Source organism: Bombina bombina, chromosome 6 (genome assembly GCF_027579735.1).
Source record: "Bombina bombina isolate aBomBom1 chromosome 6, aBomBom1.pri, whole genome shotgun sequence".
Lineage (NCBI taxonomy): Eukaryota > Metazoa > Chordata > Amphibia > Anura > Bombinatoridae > Bombina > Bombina bombina.
In genome coordinates, this window is record NC_069504.1 from 211,689,663 (window position 1) to 211,710,396 (window position 20,734).

The following is a 20,734-nucleotide window of genomic DNA, read 5'->3' on the forward strand; positions in this document are numbered from 1 at the left end:
AGCATGCCCCCTTTCCCTTTTCTTGTCATTGTCTATTTTAAATAAAGTTAATAATAAACGTGAAGTCATGGCGATGCCTGTCACTATACAGGCCCGATCGCCGGGGTAGGAGCGGATGGGAGCCCCCAGATCTCCCTCAAGGTAGGAGAGTGCTAGCGATGGCTCTGAGCCGTCGTTGGCACCTGAGTGAGAAACTCTGCGACGGCTCAGAGCCGTCGTTGGCACTGAAAGGGTTAATTTAAAATCACTGATAATACATATTGCAATTTTTCTAAGGATTTTACCTTTTTTTTTTTTTTTTTTTTACGTAATTTGTGTAGTGTCCATTACTTCCTGTAAGGGGCTGTGCTCTTTACATGGAGGCATATCTAGCTTGATGATCTAAAGTAATATAAGCTGGTTTACTATTCAGTGACTACTAGAGAAATCGTTTTGCCCATGCTCAAAAGAGGCAGAATGGAATTTAAGTTACGAACATGTCAGTTTCCTCATTTCCCTGAGGGCAGTGACTACACCAAGAATTACTAAGTGCTCATTTTGCAAGTAATTTGTTTTCTGTTTTTGTACTTTATCTATTTTAATTTTGATTTAACATATTTGTTTTTGCTAATGATGCAGTATTTTATATACAAGTGATAGTTAAATGTCTCAGGTCTCAGTGCCAAGAAAACTTGTATTCTTTTCTTTTCGGCCATAAATAGTCAAACCTTTATACATATCTTTTGTCTTATATATTTTTTTTAGACCTATTTCTCATGAAAACTAACCTTGTTAGGTAATATATGCAATCTAATATGTTACTCATCCACTGAGTAACCATGTTTTATGTGCATCCACTATAAAAACGAGTCCGACACCTAAGGCATCTCCACACAGTTGCCATTTTCAGCACATATTTATGATAACTTTTTTACTGAAGTTTACGTAACATTGATATAAATTGTCAGATCCACATAATATTTTTAGGAGCAAACTCAATTTGATATGATTATATAAGTTATCATCATTATCTTTATTTGTAATTTTGTGCATTAGTCACATTTATATTTGAAATCTGCATAATTTAGGGGCTTAATGCTTGGTTGTCTTTTATGGTTCCTAAAAGTGGATTTATTTACATTAGAGAAGTAGAATATTTTTTATGGTAATAAACATCTTTTACATTAAAATAGGGAATGTAGAATTCTGAAAGCTATACAGAGAATTGCCTTGATTTTAATAGATTTAAAGGGACTTGAAACCCAGCATTTTTTCTAGAATAGAATTTTAAAAAGTTTCCGATTTATTTTTATTATCAAATTTGTTGCTATGTTCTCTTGTTATTCTTTGTTGAAGAGATATCTAGATAGGTAGCGTGCAGGACTACATGACAGGAAATAGTGCTGCCATCTAGTGCTCCTGCTAATGTATAACATTGTTGCAAAACTGCTGCCATATAGTACTGGAGACACGTGCACTCTCCTGAATGTACCTTCCTGCTTTTCAACAAAGGATAACAAGAAAACGAAGAATATTTGACAGAAGTAAATTGGAAAGTTGTGAAAAATTGTATGTTGTATCTAAATCACGAAAATTTAGGGGTTTAAGTCCCTTTAAAAAAATTCTTTCATGATTTAGTGTTAAGCAACTTTCTAATTTACGTCTATCAATTTTCTTTCTTCTTCTGATACCTTTTGTTGAAAAGGAGGGACATAAGCTAAGGAGCGTGCACGTGTCTGGAGCACTAGAAGGCAGCAGTTTTGCAAGAATGTTATACATTAGCAAGAGCACTAAATAGCAGCACTATTTCCTGCCATGTAGTGCCCCAATAACCTACCAAGGTATTTCTTCAACAAAGAATACCATGGGAACAAAGCAAATTTGATGATAGAAATGTAGACATTTTTAGAATTGTATGCTCTATCTGAATCACACAAGAAAATATTTGGATTTCATAGCATTTTGCAATTTGCATAACTGTTTTGGTCATTTAATATAGTTTTTGTAATATGACTCACACACCATCTGCGCATGCTTTATAAACTATTTGTTAGAATCATGGCACTGTCTATTCCTATTGTTCTGGTGTAGATTAGGATACAGGTGTTTAATTGTGCCTGTTTGTATATATGAGCAGTGTGGTGCTATTTACACATGGTGTGCAGCCACTTGTATTGTTCATGGCTATTTACATTGATACCTCTGGTCTCATTTTTGTGTAATAGTGATTTCTTTGTACTTGGTTTGTCTGAAGAAGGGGATTCTCTTTACACCAACGTTTTTATTGTTTAAAAAGATCCATTTATTACCCATTGCCCAGTTTTGCATATCCGACAGTTATATTAAAGAGACAGTAAATAATTCATGATTTAGACAGAGCATACAATTTTAAAAAACTTTCCAATTTACTTCTATTATTTAATTTGCTTCCTTCTCTTGTTATCCTTTGCTAAAAGAATTATCTAGGAAAGCTCAAGAGCTCCAAATAACCTAGGTGTTATAGCTGCTGATTGGTGGCTGCATACACTATATATACCGATTGTCATTGGCTCACCCATGTGTTAAGTAAGAAACCAGTAGTGCATTGCTGCTCCTTCAACAAATGATACCAAGAGATTAAAGCATATTTGATAGTATAAGTAAACTGGAAAGTTGTTTAAAATTGTGTATGTTCTATCAAATTCATGAAAGAAAATTTTGGGGTTTTATGTCCCTTTAATATACTTTTTACCTGTGATTACCTTGTATCTCAGCCTCTGCAGACTGCCCCCTTATTTCAGTTCTCTTGACAGTTGCATTTTAGCCAATCCGTGCTGAATCTCAGGTAACTCCATGGACGTGAGCACAATGTTATCTATATGGCTTACATAAACTAATGCCCTCTAGTTGTGAAAAAATGTCAAATTGCACTGAGATACAAGGCAGACTTCCGGGACTAAGAAATTAGCATATGAGCCTACCTAGGTTTAGCTTTCAACTAAAAATACCAAGAGAACAAAGCAAAATTGATGATAAAATTAAATTATAAAGTTGTTTAAAATTACATACCGTATCTGAATCATAAGAGTTTATTTTTGACTAGACTGTCTAGTCCAGAACTGTTATTGTTTAAAAAGATAGTGAATACCTTTTTTTTTTTTTTTTTTTTTTTGATGGTATTTGCCTATGCTCGTTGACAAGTTGCTGTTTTGGTAAAGATAAAAAAATGTGCTAAACTGAAGCTCCTCCCATGTAGTAAACTAATAGGAGCGCTCAGATTAGACTAGACTTTCCCTTTATTTTTTTAATTTTATTTTTATTTTATTTTTTTAATTTTTTTTATAACCAGCGGTACATGCCATAAAAAACAAAAAATAAATCACATTATAGTTATTGCGACACGCAGGGCTACATACAGCATAACATAAAAAAACAAAAAAAACAATCTAGGGTCAATAGATATGAGACTTTCCCTTTAAATCGAGTCTTACTGACTAGTGAATTTAATCATGATTGTAAACCACCCTGTACACATTTATACATAAAACAGACTAGCCAGTCTTTTCATTAAAGGGACAAAGAGGTATTTTTGATTAAATAACTCCCAGCATAGCTATGAGCATCCGAGGAAAATGTTCTAGTGAGGGAGGAATACATAAGTAAAATGCACAAAGCATAATAATATCATTGACATCATGTGTAGCAGGAGAGTTACTTGTTGAACGCATGTACACTAAAATAAGTAGGTGCTTATGTTTAGATACAATTGCCCCCCCCCCGTCCGTACACCCAAAAACATACAACATTTTCTTGCAACTGCAGTCATTTGAAAATGTGTGTGTGTTTTTTTAACCCTTTGAGTGCTAAGCAGTTTCCCACCTGGGTGCTAATATTTTTTAAGATTTATTTAATTTTTGAAAAAACATTTTGTAACATTTTGTATTGTTTTTTAAAGACCCCCATGACTTACACTGTTGGAAAGGTTAGGTGATTCCCTTTCCAACAGTGGGTCTTGGGGGTCTGTAGCTGCTTAGATGCCTGAGATGCAGGCTTCTAAGCAGCATGCCCCCTCCTCCTATACTTAACATTGTTAAGTATAAATAAAGTTGCACGGTGATGTCATCACGTTATTGCGCGTGATGTCACCGTGCATCACGTGAAGCCCCGGCGATGCCTGCTGCTCTACAGGCAACGATTGCCGGGGTAGGAGCTGTTAGGAGCCCCCAGATCTCCCTCAAGGTGGGAGAGTGCTCATGACGGCTCTGAGCCGTCATTAGCACCAGATTAAGAAACTCTATGAATGCTCAGAGCAGTCATTAGCATTCAAAGGGTTAAACAACTTTCTTTTCCCCGTATTATGCTGTTCAATAAAATGAAGAATTGGCTTCACCTACAGATATCTGCATCTGGCCAGATTATGTGTATAGTACCAATAATATCACATTTGACAGCACCAGCATGCAGTGGTGATCGGTGCAAACACCTGCATATGTTCAGCAAGTTCTATATTCCAAGAACAGTGTGATCCTGCAACACTGCAGTTTCTGCTAGACCAAGATGAAATAGGTTAAAAAGGACAACAAAACACACTTTTTGTAATAATTTTATTATATAGCATTTTTGTAGAAAGAGTTGTTACTAATACTGCCCTCCTGCAAATGCTAGTTACTATTATGCGTTGCTTAATGTCACAGGATGCGTGGAGGTGGGGTGCCAAACAATTTAATTGGAGACTTGCATGTCTGTGTGCTTGGCACATTTTTTTTATTTTTTTAGATTTTAGTTTTTATTGAGGTTAAACGGACAGAAAACCCCAAAAGTTTCTTTCATGTTTTGGAAAGAACATACAAATGTAAACAACTTTCCAATTTATTTCCATTGTCAAGTTTGCTTTGTTCTTCTTTAATCCTTTGCTGAAGCAACAGCATTGCACTACTGGCAGCATTATGAACACATCTAGTCAGCCAATCACAAAAGACAAATGTGTGTAGGCACCAATCAGCAGCTAGCTCCCACTAGTGTAGGATATGTGTGTTATTTTTCAACAAGGGATACCAAGAGAACAAAGCACATTTAGAAATAGAGGTGAATTTAAAAGTGTCTTTAAACACTTTTAAAGAGATTGTTCCTATCTCTTTAAAAGTTACAACAGTACAGACATGCTATACATCAGAATTCTCTTACATAAATATATGTACATACATAAACCTTGTAAATCATTTTTTTTTCTTTTTTTCTTTTTATTGTCAATGCAAATAATACATACACAATAAATGTTTAAACAGAAAAGTGAGCCTTGCAAGGCTGTCATATCTCCCATGCTATGTTGCAATTGAGGGGACTGGATAATCAAAATAAACTTATACATAAACTTCAAAAGATACTAGAATCCATCTCTACTTGTTGCCCACAACTAATATTCACAATTCTCTCCAGTTTGTACTAATACAACCTTGACTGGATCCTCCGTCTGCTTACATTCTTTTAATCCAACAAACATATAAACATAAAATACATTAAAGGAGAAAACAAAAAAAACAAAAAGCAAAATAAAAATGTAATCTTCCTCTCCCCCTCTGCGCCCCTCCGGCCCCCCACCCACTCCGGTCCTCCTCCTCCCAATTCGTACCTTGCCTAGTCATAGCTAGGAAATTCATTTCTAGCAACCGCGTTAGTCAGAGTTTCTGAATTCCTAAAAGGATATATTAGCCGTACTTGTTGTTCTTCAGAAAATGACTGAATAAACTTTTTCCATTTTCTAAAGAAACGTTTGATTTGTGATTCGGAATTAACTGAAGTGTCATATTGTTCCACTATCAATTGTCCCTTAATCTTATTGATACATTCTACCAAATTGGGACATTTTTTGGCTTTCCAATATTTCAATATTAATGATCTCCCTACTAGTATTACCGTATTCACAAAACTAGAGTTTACTTGTGAATTAGGGGTTTGAAACATAAACAAAATATCATCTTTATCTAGTTTAATCTCTTTCTTATTAATTTTGTTCAACCAATAATTCAACTTACCCCAGAATTTTTGAATTTTTGGACATATCCACAAGCAATGAACTAGGTCTGCTAGTGGCAAACTGCATTTGCAGCATTTATTTTCCACATTTTTTCCCCATTTTGCTTTTACAGCTGGAGTAATATATACCTTATTTACTATTTTAATATGAGATTCTCTCCATCCCATAGACAAAGTTGCTTTTTCTACCATGTCAAAGCTCTTTTGTAACTTCTCCACTGACCGACCCCAGCTCGCTGCCAATGCCCCTATTCTTGTTATCTCCTGAAACTTTTTAATTGTTTTATAAAAGAAAGATATAGAATGGGTTCCTTGACTATACAGATTTATAACCATTTTAATCCCTCCACCCCAATTATCTTCTTTAAAATCTTTATTTAGTTCTTGAAAGAAGTGCCGCACTTGCAGATAGGCAAAAAACTCTTTATTAGGGATTTCAAATTCTCTTTTGAGGTCTTGAAATGTTCTACATCCTCTTGTTTCTTTATCTCTTAATTGATACACGGAGGTCAAACCCTTCATTTTCCATCTATGGAATATTTTAGATTCTATTGCCGGTATAAACTTAGGATTCCCCATTATTGTCAAATATTCTGAATATTCAGAGTTTATTCGCAGAATTTTCAGAAGTTTATGCCATGCCAGAATTACATTCTTTATCACTGTAATTTTTTTAACCTTATCTGGTAATTCCCCTTTACAATGTATCAGTGCTTTTAACGTATATGAGGCCACTAAATGTTCTTCTAATTCTGTTGTGGCATAGTAATTTGCCTCCGTTAACCATTCAAGTGCGAATTTCCCCATACATATTAGGTTATATAATTCAAAATCTGGGAGCGACAAACCTCCCCCTGTTTTAAGCAGGGTCAGATTATGTAAGGCCATTGCCTTGCGTTTCTTCCCCCATAAAAACTTTAAGCAGTCCCGTCTAAGCACTATAAGGTCTTTGGGCTTAATAAATATGGGTAAATTTTGTAGGAGATATAAAATTTTGGGGAATAAGACCATTTTAATTAAATTAATTTTGCCAGACAAAGTCAATGGAAAATTGGACCAATTTGACAAATCTTTAGATATTTTTGTCCATATTTGGGGATATATACCATTTCTCTGGATCCCTGGTCAATACAATGCCCAAATACTTCAACATTCCATTTGCTTCTTTATAGCTGTTTTTCTGTTTCTGCAGCCATAAGATCTCTGATTTAATAAAGTTAACTTTATATCCTGCAAACATACCAACATTTTCTAATATCTGGATTAATACTGGGATATTTCTGTTAGTATCTTTTATGAAAACTAGCAAATCATCTGCATATAATAATAATGTAGTTCTTCTCCCCCCCAACCAAATACCCTCAATTTCCTTCCTTAAATATACAGCTAATGGTTCAATAGCTAGGTTGAACAAGTAAGGGGAGAGTGGACATCCTTGTCTAGTTCCCTTTTGAAGTATAAGATTGGGTGTTATGCTACCATTTATGAGAATACTAGCCCGGGGTTCTTTATAGATCATCTGTACCAATCTGAGGAAAGGGCCTGAAATTCCAAATTTCTCGATTGTCGTGAATAAATGATCCCATGTAATCATATCGAAAGCTTTTTCAGCGTCAATAGATGTGATTGCCATGTCTGTTTGTTTCCCCGATTCACTTTTTTTTGTTTTTCCTTGATTCAAATATGACTCAATTATTAATTGCAGTTTCCTCAGATTGGTTGTTGAGCTTCTATTTGGCATAAAGCCTACTTGGTCTTAATGGCGCTATTGCCATTTTTAATCTTTGAGAAATCACATTTGTGAGTAATTTATAATCATTATTTAATAATGAGCTGGGTCTATATGACCCCATATCTTCCGGGATAAACCTTGTAAATTAATAAATTAACATCAAAGGATAATGATACATAGTTTATACTTAGTAGCTGCAAAAAAACATATAACTACCAATCAAATCTACGGTATGTAACAAACCTCAGATTCTGTTTGTTACACGAGTGGGGTAGTGCAGAAATAGGTAAAAAGGAGAGATGTGCGCTAAGCTACTTAACCAAACTCCTAGGGCCCTAATAGATCCTCTAACAATTAGGTAAAAATGAGTATAGTCAAAGAGAAATGCTTAGGAGCGCTAAATAGCTAAAGGTTAAAAAGACATTAGGAGGTGAACCAAAAAAGTTATACACCACAAGCTAGTAAAAGCAATAGTTTTATATTTCTAAAATAAGCTAAAATCAGAACATAGAAACAAATGTAACAAGTGTGTAATTCTATAGTAATAAATGTTACTAAACAATTTGCAACAATATAATAAAAAAACGGACGTCTCTTCAATTAGAGTAAAAATAGGATATTACAATGTATAATTGCCACCACTAAGAAAATAGAAAAAATGTGTTTTGCAAAACATATCAGTCAGTTCAAATTTCAACCTGAATAGTCATAGTTTATAAATCTGTATATACAAATTTAGGAAGTGTAGACATATAAGTCCTTATGTTAAAGTATTTAACCAAATACCTGACGTTGCGAGTGTCACAGTTAAGGGACCGCAGCTAGGTGTGTAGGCTGTTTGGCGTCAGTGTGTACCTTCTCAGCCGTTATACCATACGTCACTGGTCTATTCAGCTGCTCCGGTCCTATTGGACAATCTCAATTTCAAACACTCCAGTGTTTTTTTTCGGTCAGGTAATGAAAATAGTATCCTGCTCTTAGTGCAACGGCACGCTGGATACTCACAGTGTATATCCTTTAGCGGACTTAGGTAAAAAGTTCAGATGTTTCTTCTAGCACAACACCGGTGCATAGGTATAAAGGTAGCAGATTTCCACTATATTCAAGCTTTATATGGGTAGGCAATCCTTACGCCTATGAGTCCAATGTAAACTCTGTTGTCCACAGAGGAGTTAAAACAACTCTGAACTTTTTACCTAAGTCCGCTAAAGGATATACACTGTGAGTATCCAGCGTGCCGTTGCACTAAGAGCAGGATACTATTTTCATTACCTGACCGAAAAAAACCCCTGGAGTGTTTGAAATTGAGATTGTCCAATAGGAACGGAGCAGCTGAATAGACCAGTGACGTATGGTATAACGGCTGAGAAGGTACACACTGACGCCAAACAGCCTACACACCTAGCTGCGGTCCCTTAACTGTGACACTTGCAACGTCGGGTATTTGGTTAAATACTTTAACATAAGGACTTATATGTCTACACTTCCTAAATTTGGATATACAGATTTATAAACTATGACTATTCAGGTTGAAATTTGAACTGACTGATATGTTTTGCAAAACACATTTTTTCTATTTTCTTAGTGGTGGCAATTATACACCTATGTGAAGTTGGCACCCCATGTGTGTAAAAACTGAATTAAAATATACCATTCGTTTGTGCTGATTTGTGCCGCAAAAACCAACGTTTGTGCCGGTTTGGTTTAGGAGATATTGCACATTATTTTTTTATGAAACCCCGCCCACTTTGCACTCCATGTTATGCAATTTTAAAAACAAATATACCATTTGTTTGTGCTGCGTTTGTGCTGGTTTGTGCCGCAAAAACGGACGTTTGTGCCGGTTTGGTTTCGGAGATATAGAGCATTATATTTGCTGAAACTACCGGTTAAAGGTAAGAGGAGGAGGAGAGGAGGTCGGGTGGAATTTCAAGGAACCAAGTGGTTCTGCATCATAAAGTCCTACTTGAGTTACTTTAAAGTGCCTTAACTGCCCTGTATCTATCAGCGGGGGTCAGCGCAGAGAACCAGTGGGTCTATTCTACTTGGCAACATAAATGTCTGGATATTAATAAGAGGCTGTGTGATTGTCTCGGGCCAGTCTTTGTCATAGGCCCCCAGTCTTTATCATACATTTTCATTCTGTGGGACGGATCCGGGTTGCATAGTTTCATCATCACTGACTCCCGCGCCGAGAATCTAGACGGCATCAAGTGCTTGGGGCAGGAGTAACCCGGTTTTCATCAAGAGGGGTTTGCCTTTCCCCCTCCAGGACCTGCCTAATAACTAACATTGCTAATTCTGACACTTAGTAGACACTCATGTTATTGGTTTATGGCTGTGGACAGTCTTTGAGCGTGGGTGACACCTACATATTTCATCTGGATTTTGTTTTCAATACGTATAAGCATGTTATACTCTATCATAGAGGGTGCCTGTTGTTATAATAGCTGTACATGAAAGACGTATACATTTTATTTTTTGCTGCTTAATAGCCAACTGAGACACGGCAGTTAAGGGCATTCTATGATATTTTATTCGTATTTTTGTCATTCAATATATATGTGCTCACAGGTGTTACTCCACGAGAATTTCCAGAGCTCAGGATCACAATTTTTGAGTGTCACTTTAGGAGGTACTTAGATACAGATACTACGCTATATTAAATCGTCAGGTCTTACTCAACATTACTACAGGCACCTGGATAACCCTATGTGTGGTGAAAACACCTAGGTTAATTGTGGTTAAACGTGATGATTTTCTTATAGAATATTGTGTCTGGCACTCACTGGTGTACACACTGTTTAAACTTGGTAAATCATTGTTACTGGGTAAAGAGGGGTTACAGCTGCCTCTAGAGTGTCCTGGTATTGCTTTGAGTACTGAAGAAAAGTGTCGCTAGGACATACCTGCTTTCTAATTATAACTCCAGCATAATTTAGATCTTATAAAGAGCTACCTAGGGGTTTTCACAGCATAAGATAGTTTAGCTATCTTATCGGAGGGGTGTTACAGCAGCAATATACTTTTTTTGGTACCTTGCGAGCTTGCAGTAGTACACCAATACACTATCCTTTTGGTGGTAACAAATTCAGAATAATAGGCTGGTTATTACAAATATTTCAAGTAGAGGGCCTAAGAGTTCATAACTAGTAACAACATTTCCCTACTTAGCTGTGCACTTTGCAGAAAGTTTTATGATATAGGCCTTGTACTGTCATTGTCCATACGTGAATTGCTATTATAATATCACTGTAAAACATTCATTTAGGACTAACTTGCTCTCTTTCAGCCAGGAGTTGTTGTGTGGTAAAGAGTTGAGTCCAGCAGATAGTTGGCTTGCCAAATTTGTATAATCACGGTTCTCAGCGGGCATACTTGTTCTTAGCCAGTTTAGCTGTAGCTTTAGGTATTGAAGAGTGGCGCAAGTCTCTATGTAGTGACCTCTTCGGTCTTTCTCTTTTGTTTAAGCCAAACACAGATAGTCACTGAGGTGGTCATTATTCTCTCCACATCATAGTGCCTTATTGGTTTGCTGATGGTCATTGCACTTACACTTGGGGCCTCCCCCTTTAACTAACCCCTCACTTCACCTGGCACATTCCTTTCACTTCTCTGTGTATTTGTAATCTGTCACACTCACCCACGTTCTCTCCCCCTGGTTCTTTTTCAGGGTTTTTTTTTTCTTCACACATCACTTTAGCGCATGTTGGTGACCCTATTATGGACAAATTTCTGTCACCTAAATAGCACGCAATGCAAGCAAAGATGAAAGATCGGAGGCCTAGGAATAGTCTGGAACCTAATCTTGAGCCCAGTAGCGTAAATATAAACAAAGCCGATATTGAGGAAATATCAAAACAAGTCGCACATTTACTCCTACCTCAATTTGATCTTATTAAAACGGAGATCTTCACCTTGTCCTCAGAAATGAAAAATTTTACTGCACGGCTGTCAGAAGCCGAGACTAGAATTTCGGAAATGGAGGACTCTGCGTTTAAATTCGATCAACTTAGCCAACAGAACTGTACAAGAATAAACGAGCTTAACGAAAAAATTGAAGACTTAGAAGATAGATCGCGTAGAAATAATTGAAAAATTATCGGTCTTCCAGAAAGTACTGCATATAAAGATCTCAACCATTTTGCTGCTATAACGCTTCCACAGCTCCTGGGCATTAACCAACAAGATCAGAGCATTGTTGTGGAAAGGGCCCATAGGATGGGCGCTACCAGGCAGTCAGCAGAAAATACTACTCAGAAGAGGCCAGTCATGGTGAAATACTTAAATTTCCAGGACAAAACTAACATCTTAAGGGCCTACAGAAAGATACAAACCCTGGAAATAGAACAGAATAGAATTTTATTGTTTCAGGACTACTCGGTTCAGACCGCCAATAAGCGAAAGGCAATGGCACCACTCTGTACTGCACTTATACATTTTGGCCTCTTCGCTAGATTAACTTACCCTGCTAAGATTAAGCTGTTTCTAGATACTGAAATAATTACATTAAACACACCCCAAAAAGCTAAGTCTTTTTTAGATAAGTACAAAGAGGGCCACTAGCTTAGGAAGGCAGGGGGTTTATTGTTTTACATAATTTTCTCTCCTTCTTTTTGTTTTCTTGATTCAGATCTCTGTGCTTTATGCAGACTGACGTTGATGTTGAGTATTTGGTTCTTAAAGTATTATGCTCCATGTTGTATGTATTACAAATCTGATCTATGCACTTGTGAATCGATGTTTTTCTATACTCACATATTGATGCTGTTTGGAGGGGGGGTGTCTGGGTGGGGGGGGGGGGTGGTCGAGTGTTTTTTTTTTTTTTTTTTTTCTCTGCGCTCTTGGTACGTTCTATTATTTAAAAAAAAAAAAAAAAAGATGAACAAAGAGGAAAAAAAAAAAGAGAAAAAACTAGATGACGAAATTAAAGCTCATTTCGTGGAATGTGGGTGGCATTACTAGTCCGATAAAACGAATACTAGCCCAGCTTAATAAATGTAAAGCCGACATAGTTCTCTTACAAAAGACACACTTGTCTGAACAAGAGCATAAAAAACTGCGAGCTAACTGGGTACAGGAAGTCATCTTTACCACCTGCGCATCTCGCAAGCGGGGGGTGGCTATTTTATTCAGGAAAAGTCTGGAGTATCAAATCATTTCCCAAGAAGTAGACCCAAAGGAGCGTTATATTATAGTGAAATTAAAATTGGGATAATTTATCTATACTATCTGTAATGTGTACGGCCCAAACCATATTGATGAATCTTTTTGGGCTAATCTGAAAGTCAGATTATTTAATTATGTGGATTCTAATCTGTTAGTGGTAGGCGACTTCAACCTGGTCTTTAATAATATAGATAGACTGCAGCCTAATAAGTCTTCGCCTCTAAATTTCACATAAAGCAGTAAGAATTCTCAAAACTTTTTGTAGTGCACTTAAAATTAAGGATATATGGTGGCATCGGTTTCCCAACACGCATGCATTCACATGCGAATCTAAACAGTATAAATCATACTCCCGTATAGATTTCTTTCTGGGTTCAGATAGAATACTGAGGAATACTGATAAAGTTGAGATCGGAGATTTCACAATCTCCGACCACGTGCCCATCTCTTTAGTAATTGGAATAGGAGATCCCACCTTTGATTCTGCTAGAGGATATACTTTCCCACCCTATCTAGGTAATAATGCCGGATTTATAAATCATATTCGTAACAGTTGGTTCGAATATGTGTTGCAAAACAAACAGTCTATTCACAACTCAGAAATCTTCTGGGAGGCCGCCAAGGCGGTGATCAGAGGAGAAGTGAAAAACTATACTTGTAAGCTGAGAAATAAATTACGCCTTAAGGAAACTGAGTTATCCAACTACTTGAGAAACTCCTATAATAGGTATATATCAACTCCTAACTATAATAACTGTCAGATTTATGTCAAAGCAAAACAAGAATGGGAAACTATATCACTGCAGAAGTTTGCCACTCAGGAACTTCGTTCCAGAACCTGATTTTATAGATTCGGCAACAAGGTGGACAAACTATTAGCAAACTGTGTGAATAGATATCAGGCTCATAAAAGTATTAATGCTATAAGGATCGATGGGAAAAGAATAACTGATCCTGGCGACATAAAAGCTGGTTTTTATGAATTTTTCAGAGAACTTTATGACGCTCCCCAGATTGATGTGTATAACAAAGAGAGGTTTTGGGGAAAAATTTGGCTCCCTGCATTGTCTTCACAAGAGGCTGAAAATCTTAATCAACCTATTACTAGCGCAGAAGTAAGTCAAGCTATTGACAAATTAAAAGTGGGTAAAGCGGCCGGCCCAGATTTACTTCCGACTGAACTATATAAAATCCTTAGAGATGAGCTGAACACACTTTTGGTAAACATTTTTAATGACTATTTATGTAATGGTAAAATACCTTCAAAATACTTTGCAGCATCTAAAATTATTCTGATTCCAAAAAAGGGCAAAGATCCTGAGTTAGTTGATTCGTATCGCCCTATTTCATTGCTAAACTCAGATTATAAGGTATTCACCTCTATTTTGGCACACAGACTTAATTCAACTCTTGGATCCTTGATTCATGGTGACCAGGTCGGCTTTATGACCCATCGGAACGCTGCGGCGAGTATTCACAAAATCTTTTTACTCATAGACTTTTTCCAATCTACAAGCACCGTTGGACAGGTGGACCCCGCTATTCTATCTCTTGATGCCCAAAAGGCATTCGACTCTCACATGGGACCACCTATTTTATGCCATGAATCAATTTGGATTTAGCGGGCATTTCCCCAATTGTATCTGGGCCCTGTATGCTAATGCGTCATCCGTATTATTGGTGAATGGCTCACCAACAGATCCCTTTTCCATTCGGACCGGTACTCGACAAAGATGCCCGATCTCACCTTTGTTGTTCAATTTGGCAATCGAACCCCTTGCGGCCATGTTAAAACTTCATCTTAACGGGATCTGCTTAGGAGATAATTACTTTAAATTATTACTATATGCTGATGACTTGCTTCTTTTTCTTAACAATCCACAATCTGAGATTCCTGGAATTTTAGAGATTATCGACAAGTTTGGGTCGTTTTCGGGCTATAAAATTAACGTTACCAAATCCGACTTGCTCTGGCTAAATCCAATAGTCCACTCGGATTATGTTCCCCCTTTTAATGTGGCAGAACAATATATCACCTATTTAGGCATTAACATTAGCAGAAATCCAGCGGATTGGTACACTCTTAACTATACTCCTCTTCTAAATAAGATAGAAGCAGACTTAAGGAATTGGGCAAATATACCGTTATCACTTACTGCTAAAATTAATCTGATAAAGATGACTATTCTACCAAAAGTTTTATATGTTATGCAGAACACTACTAATACGCTGTCGAAACCTGATCTGAAACTTTTGGACAATCACATTAGGACATTTATTTGGGGTAGTGGTCGGAAACGTATTTCGCTACTTAAGTTGGCTCAAATTAAACGATTTGGCGGTTTAGCTCTACCGATATTCTCAATATACAATAAAATCTGCCTGGCCAAGGTAGCTATGGACTGGTTGACTGGTGACTCCTATGTCGCAGCTTTTGATCTTGAACAAAAATTAGTTCACCCTTTTTCGCTTACTGCTTTATTACACTGCCCCAGCAAAAGTATACCAAACAAGCTCAAGAAGAAGTGTACTGTGATGAATGTTATGATAGCCTGGCAATGTATTCGGTGTTCCATGGACGATAATACTTTAATCTCCGATGTTGTCCCAATTACGAAGAATCCTTGCTTTACTCCTGGTTTAAATAATAAATTGTTTAATAGATGGGCTGCACAGGGCCTTTCTCATTTAATTCAGTTGCGAGACCCTGAGAATATTTCTATATTTCCTTTCTCAGTTCTTAAAGATCGTTGTCAACTTAAAAATGTAGATTTTTACGCGTATCTACAACTCAGACACTGGTATAATGTTACCACTCAAAACCATACTAGAGAGTGGACTAATGCCGCTATAAGAATGGGTCTTTCTCTATATAAGTTAGGAAAACATTTCAGTAGTTACTGGTACAGAATGGTGTTAGCACCAATGGGGGAACGAAACCTTGCGGATATATGTGCTAAGTGGTCTCACGCTAATTTAGCCTTGGATATCGCCAAGGTGAAATCGAGTATAATTGCGGCCGAAAGGGCCACTCTTTCTGCGTCATGGCGTGAATCACACTTTAAAATGTTAAATCGTGTATATACGTTGCCAGCAAGCTTGAACAGTTGGTTCGGTAATTCACTAAATTTATGCCCACGTTGCTGTTCTAATAGGGCCGACCTGGTCCACATGTTATGGAGTTGCCCGAAAATATTACAGTTCTGGCGCCGTGTGCAATTTTGGTTGAATAAGATACTAAGTTCGCAAATTAATACTTCACCCACAGGTAATATTTTTCCTGGCTGAAGTGTCTGATCATATACATAATGTCACCTTTGTTAACACCGCAATTTTGGGGGCTAGATACCTAATTGATCAATGCTAACAGTGGTCCTAATCAACAGGAAAGATTTGCTAGTAAGTGGCTAGAGTTTATTAAAAGGTACAGAAACATTACATAAAAATGTAGGAATTTGATTTTTTTTCTTTTCTTCTTTTTTTGCCCGGCCATCCCTTTCCCCACCTATATCCCCAGGGCCAGCGGCCCATCTCACCCCCAAGTGAATGGATTTGTTGTTTTAGACTTAAAGGGTCAGTAAACCTTAAAATTAATGTTATATAATTCTGCACATAAAATGCAAGTCTGTCAAAAGCCCTCAGATAAGGGGGCAGTCTTCAGAGGTTTAGATACAAGTTAATCACAGAGGTAAAAATTGTATTTATAACAGTGGGGAATAGATAATAAAGGGATTATCTATTTTTTAAAACAAACATTTTCCAAAAGACTGTCCCTTTAAGACAGCATTAATTTAATTTTGTTGTTCTGGCAGCTGCACTGTTGTGTTATTTAGCACAAATACATAATTAACTAGCTTTGTGTTTGTTGTAGCACAACTAGAAGTTTTCATGTTGTGTATGTGGGTAATGGCAATACTTCTAATGTTGTTTGTTCTGCTGATCTGGGAAATACAATTGTACAGAGTGCTCTACTTTCTTCTATATAAAGCTCTTCCACTAATTACAGTGGGATTTAAAAGCTAAAGTGTTTAAATAATTAAAAATAGTTTCTAGGTATATTTTAACCCCCTTAGGGACCGTGCATTTCTGAGAAAAACATACCCAAAAGACCAGAGAATTTTAGCGTTTTTTTTTTACCTATCAAAACTTATACTATTTATTTACTAGACAACCCAAGGTATTGATCTAGGCCCATTTTGGTATATTTCATGCCATAGTTTTGCCGTCAAATGCTATCATATTATATAAAATTGTTAACTGTTTCACAAACTTTGGGTTTCTTATTAAGATTATTTACATACCACTTGTTGCAGTCCTAACACAAATGGTTGTAAAAGCTTCTCTGGTTGTTCAGAAATAGCAGACATGCATGGCTTTGCCATTGCTTTTTGGTAATTAGAAGACCCCTAATTGCAGCTGTGCACCTCACTTCTGAAATTCCCGACAGTTAAGGGGTTAATCAGGAATCTTGTAAGGTTTATCTGTAGTGTAGAGATTATCCTCCTACCTGACATCTCCCATCCCCCCTGATTCCTCCCAAACAGCTGTCGTCCCTACCCCACCCCCCACTGACCACCACCATCTTTGGTACTTGCAAACAGTCTGCAGTTTTTTTACTTCTCTTGTGTAGGGAACCCTCCTCTAATAGCGGCTATCTGGGGCCCTTCTCCGTCACCCATTTCTGTATTGTAGCAGCCCATCCCTCCCCCTCACTAAACAAAAGTTTTCCTTAGGTAGGGAATCCCTCACCTTCCTCCCCTCCCATGATGCTCTGGCTGCTTCCCTCCCACACCACCCACAGCAGCACTGCAAGATGATCTTTCAAATTGGCAATCTACCTTCATATGGTAAAGTAAGCATGATCAGAGCTCCCTTACCATATGAAGGCAGATGCATGAGGGACAAGTTAGGACGTTGGTACTACGTCAACAGTGTACGCTAGGCAAAGTACCCTGTAACATAGTGCCTCCATTTTGGTTTCTTAAGGGGTTATGTTGTCTCTTTACTGTCTTTTTAAGGGGACATTTTGCAGTAGTGTCTCATTGATTGAAATTTGTGTGAAAAGATAAACCCTAACTGCTTAGTAGAATAAACACATTGAGAATTTTTATATAAAATTTTCATTATTTGTGTTCCCTTTTCATGTTACGTAGCTATGAAAATGAAGCAATTTATACTTATCAGAATGACAAATGCTCCTGCTGACTTCTCAAGACTAACTCGTATATCTGTGTCTAACAGAGCACTTTATACTAACTGTATGATCCGAGCTATAGCCTTGTTGTCTGCAGACTAAAGCCCAGAGCGGCTCCTCCAAATAAGGAGAATGATGCGTGTAGTTTGGCTATTTAAAACTAATTCCAGTGCAAATGATAATTTGTTTTAAAAATGTTAAGACTTGGCTGGTGTTTTATTCTATAGCAACACAACAGAAATGTCTTGTAATTAAAAGGTGTTTACTGTTCCTTTAATGTGTTTCTATTGACTGCAGACTATGTAAAATGTTTGCTAAATTGCTCCTTTAGCTTTATTCTTTGCATTTCAAATATTTGTTTTTATTCATTGAACCACAACCCATTTGTTCTCAAGATCATGCCCATGCAAGTGGTCTGAGCCTTCAGGAAGAGCAGACCTTGCTACTGACATTTAATTTCCAATTGTTAGAATAAGCCTAAAGGGGGTAATTCCAATACATTTAAACTTTTGTGGCTGGTAAAGCAATTAATTGGCAAAACATTAAAGGGACATTGTACTCTGGCAAGGCGAGATTTCGGACAACATCACGACTGTAGCTTACATCAACCATCAAGGGGGAACAAGGAGTTCCCTAGCAATGTTGGAGGTTTCAAAGATAATTCTATGGGCAGAGATTCACTCTTGCCATCTATCAGCTATCCATATCCCAGGAGTAGAGAACTGGGAGGCGGATTTTCTAAGTCTACAAACTTTTCATCCGGGGGAGTGGGAGCTCCATCCGGAGGTGTTTGCACAGTTGATTCAACTTTGGGGCAAACCAGAACTGGATCTCATGGCGTCTCGTCAGAACGCCAAGCTTCCTTGTTACGGATCCAGGTCCAGGGATCCCAAGGCAGCACTAATAGATGCTCTAGCGGCGCCTTGGTCCTTCAACCTGGCTTATGTGTTTCCACCGTTTCCTCTGCTCCCTCGTCTGATTGCCAAGATCTAGCAGAAGAGAGCTTCAGTGATTTTGATAGCACCTGCGTGGCCACGCAGGACTTGGTATGCAGATCTGGTGGACATGTCATCCTTTCCACCATGGACTCTGCCGCTGAGACAGGACCTTCTACTTCAGGTCCTTTCAACCATCCAAATCTGATTTCTCTGCGTCTGACTGCTTGGAGATTGAACGCTTGATTTTGTCAAAGCGTGGTTTCTCCGAGTCGGTCATTGATACCTTAATACAGGCGCGAAAGCCTGTCACTAGGAAAATCTATCATAAGATATGGTGTAAATATCTTCATTGGTGTGAATCCAAGGGTTACTCATGGAGTAAAGTCAGGATTCCTAGGATATTATCCTTTCTCCAAAAAGGATTGGAGAAGGGTTTGTCAGCTAGTTCCTTAAAGGGACAGATTTCTGCTCTGTCTATCCTTTTGCACAAACGTCTGGCTGAGGTTCCAGATGTTCAGGCGTTTTGTCAGGCTCTGGTTAGAATCAAGCCTGTGTTTAAACCTGTTGCTCCACCATGGAGTTTAAATTTAGTTCTTAAAGTTCTTCAAGGGGTTACATTTGAACCTTTGCATTCCATAGATATATTAAGCTCTTATCTTGGAAAGTTCTGTTTTTACTAGCTATCTCCTCAGCTCGAAGAGTTTCGGAGTTATCTGCTTTACAATGTGATTCCCCTTATCTCAGTTTCCATGCAGATAAGGTAGTGTTACATACCAATCCTGGTTTTCTACCTAAGGTGGTATCTAATAAGAATATCAATCAGGAGATTGTTGTTCCGTCACTGTGTCCTAAGCCTTCTTCGAAGAAGGAACGTCTATTACACAATCTTGACGTGGTTCGTGCTTTAAAATTTTATTTACAAGCTACTAAAGATTTTCGTCAAACATCTGCATTGTTTGTTGTCTACTCTGGACAGAGGAGAGGCCAAAAGGCTTCGGCAACTTCTCTCTCTTTTTGGCTAAGAAGTATAATCCGCTTAGCTTATGAGACTGCTGGCCAGCAGCCTCCTGAAAGAATTACGGCTCATTCTACTAGAGCGGTAGCTTCCACATGGGCTTTTAAGAATGAGGCTTCTGTTGAACAGATTGGTAAGGCGGCGACTTGTTCTTCGCTTCATACTTTTTCTAAATTCTACAAATTTGATACTTTTGCTTCTTCGGAGGCTATTTTTGGGAGAAAGGTCTTACAGGCAGTGGTGCCTTCCGTTTAAGCGCCTGCCTTGTCCCTCCCTTCATCCGTGTCCTATAGCTTTGGTATTGGTATCCCACAAGTAATGGATGATCCGTGGACTGGATACACCTTACAAGAGAAAACATAATTTATGCTTACCTGATAAATTTATTTCTCTTGTGGTGTATCCAGTCCACGGCCTGCCCTGTCATTTCAAGGTAGGTGTTTTTTATTTTTAAACTACAGGCACCACTGCACCCTATAGTTTCTCCTTTCTCTTGCTTGTCTTCGGTCGAATGACTGGGGAGTGGCAGTTGGGGGAGGAGCTATATAGACAGCTCTGCTGTGGGTAAGCCTCTTGCAGCTCCCTGTTGGGGAGGAGAATATCCAACAAGTAATGGATGATCCGTGGACTGGATACACCACAAGATAAATAAATTTATCAGGTAAGCATAAATTATGTTTTTCCCTTTACATAGC

General features: G+C 37.7%; 1 protein-coding gene across 1 annotated transcript in view; it reads left to right on the forward strand.

Moving 5' to 3' along the window:
* The window catches only part of PPHLN1 (periphilin 1), a 385,299-nt gene that overhangs the window by 16,307 nt on the left and 348,258 nt on the right, over positions 1–20,734 (forward strand). The gene's annotated exons all lie outside the window — the stretch shown is intronic.